Source organism: Lolium rigidum, chromosome 6 (genome assembly GCF_022539505.1).
Source record: "Lolium rigidum isolate FL_2022 chromosome 6, APGP_CSIRO_Lrig_0.1, whole genome shotgun sequence".
In the NCBI taxonomy this organism is placed as follows: Eukaryota; Viridiplantae; Streptophyta; class Magnoliopsida; order Poales; family Poaceae; genus Lolium; species Lolium rigidum.
This window is the reverse complement of record NC_061513.1, coordinates 269,582,386-269,584,575: the sequence shown is the minus strand read 5'-3', so window position 1 is coordinate 269,584,575 and position 2,190 is coordinate 269,582,386. Positions and strand designations below refer to the sequence as shown.

The following is a 2,190-nucleotide window of genomic DNA, read 5'->3' as shown; positions in this document are numbered from 1 at the left end:
TAGCATGTCCAGTAGCTTTTGCTGTTCAGCGGTTGCATCTATCAGAACTATAATACTCTCTGTACAATGTTTATGAGCTGAATGAAAATTTAGGGTGCTATTCACCCTACCCCTGTTTCAAAAAAAAAAAAATCCCATCTCTGTTTCTAGATACTCTACCAACTCATGTTGTGGTCATGTGGTGAAACGAAGTTTCTGTTGGGCGCGAATTTTTTGACCAAACTAGTACGTGTGATTTATTTGCCACGTCATACGGCAACTACCTTGCTTTATTATCAGCAAATTATAAGGCAAAAAGAATCGACTTTTCGGTAGGCAGGCAAGGCAGCAGCTTCCCTCCGTCAGCAATCAGCGCCGACCAGTCAGCACGACTAGACGTCGTCCAAGCACCAGCAGCGGTAGTCGGGCTTGGACGTCCTCAGAAGCTCCTCCGGCGACATGCGCTCGAGCTCCCGCTGCCTCCACGCTGGGAACGCCTCCGCCACACTCGCCGCCGGCGGCCCCGCGCACCCTTTCACCTCCCCCTTGAGGCCATGCCTCAGCGCGCGCATCCTCTTGTACAGCCGCATCGCCGCCACGCAGTCGTCGTAGGGGTGCTGGTGCCCACCGTTCTGTATCTCGTACCCAAGGCAGCTCTTCGTGAGGAACTTGAGCGAGTTGCTCATCAGCCTGCTGCTCGTCTTCATCAGCGGCGGGTAGGTCGCCGTGTCCATGCCCAGCCCGTCGAGGTCGTGGTCCAGCCCGTGCCCGACCATGATTCTTGCGCTGCCGCGTGCCGTGCGGATCTTCCATGGATCCTCGCCGTTGAGGAGGAAGTCCTCCACCCGCTTCCTCGCCTGCTTCACCGTCACCGCTGAGTCGCGGAGGTGCTCCGGGCGGATCCCCGTCATCTCGTACCGGTAGTACGTCACCGGGATGAGCGGCTTCACGAAGGACTCGAAGAGGATGTTCTCGTGCTCGTCGATGAGGCACACGCGCGCGCACACGTCCAGTGTCCCGTCGCTGCCGCCGCCCACCATCTTGCACCCCAGCGCCACCGCACCTCCATGGCCGCCTCCCTGGATGCTCATTCTTGACATACTTCGGGTGAGCTGGCTTTGCGTCGGAGCGCTGGAGAGCTGGCAGGCGCCGCGGTGGGCACGGAGGGCGCCAGAGGCAGGGAAGACCGCGAGGCAGAGCTGGCAGCCGCGGGCGGCGAAGACACTCGCGCAGCCGGCCTTGGGGAGGACGCTGCCGAATCCGAGGTGGTCGCGGAGGGCGTCGAGGGAGCGGCAGTGCTTGCCGCAGACGCCGAATGGTGCGAGAGACGCATGTGCTCGACCAGGTGCTCCATCCGGTTGAACTCGCGGTAGCACGCCGCGCACTTGTTCCGGCTGCAAGCAAAACAAGTCATCGGTCAAAAGAAAACATATGTGTTGCATGCATTAAATGTTTGTGTTATGGTGCAAATGTGCAATGTAGCACATAATTAATAAGAAACATAACTGCTAGCTACATGCTGCATCAGACTTAACTCAATTAATGGTTTAAATTTCCTGCATCAATTATTACTACTGTACTCTCTTTAATCCAAATTACATATCGCGGGGCGGATTCAATAAACCTCGATAGATTTTAGTCAGTATTTTCCCCAAATTTGCGTAATTTGGTCTAGAGGGAGTACTAGAAGCTGAGAAATGTCCCAACTATGTGTCTCAACTTATCATGTCATCTAGATTCTAGAGACAAAATGTGCAAAACAAATGACAGTTGAGCAGCATAGCGTAGCAGAGTTTATTTACTAAAACGGAGGGTACAAGAAAGGTCAAGACCAGTAGCCACTGCACCTGTGAGCATCGGAAGAGCTGTCCATCGTCAGTAGTCGCCTAAGAAGTACTGGACGCAGCAAACAGGAGTTGTGTTCGGTTGGTGTTGTGAGAAATCTCAGAACACCAACGTCTATTTATGTGCCTGCAACATAGATGGAACTCGATTCTTGACAGCTTCGTCTATGGCGATGTGTGTGCTTCGCCAGTAGCGACAAAATGTGTCGGTGTCACCGATGTTCTCCAGGTTCAACTTTACATGGCATGAGTTCCGTACTAGTATTATGCATTACTGCGGTATTATGAATTTATGATCATGGTGAATTGGTGAAACACCATGCAGCTAGTTGACAGCATATTCATGGTTCAGGTTCAGGAGATGCAG

General features: G+C 53.2%; 1 pseudogene; it reads right to left on the bottom strand.

Moving 5' to 3' along the window:
* Positions 1 to 283: 283 nt before the first annotated feature.
* Positions 284 to 1,852, bottom strand: LOC124664129 (annotated as a pseudogene).
* Between the last annotated feature and the right edge of the window lie 338 nt (positions 1,853 to 2,190).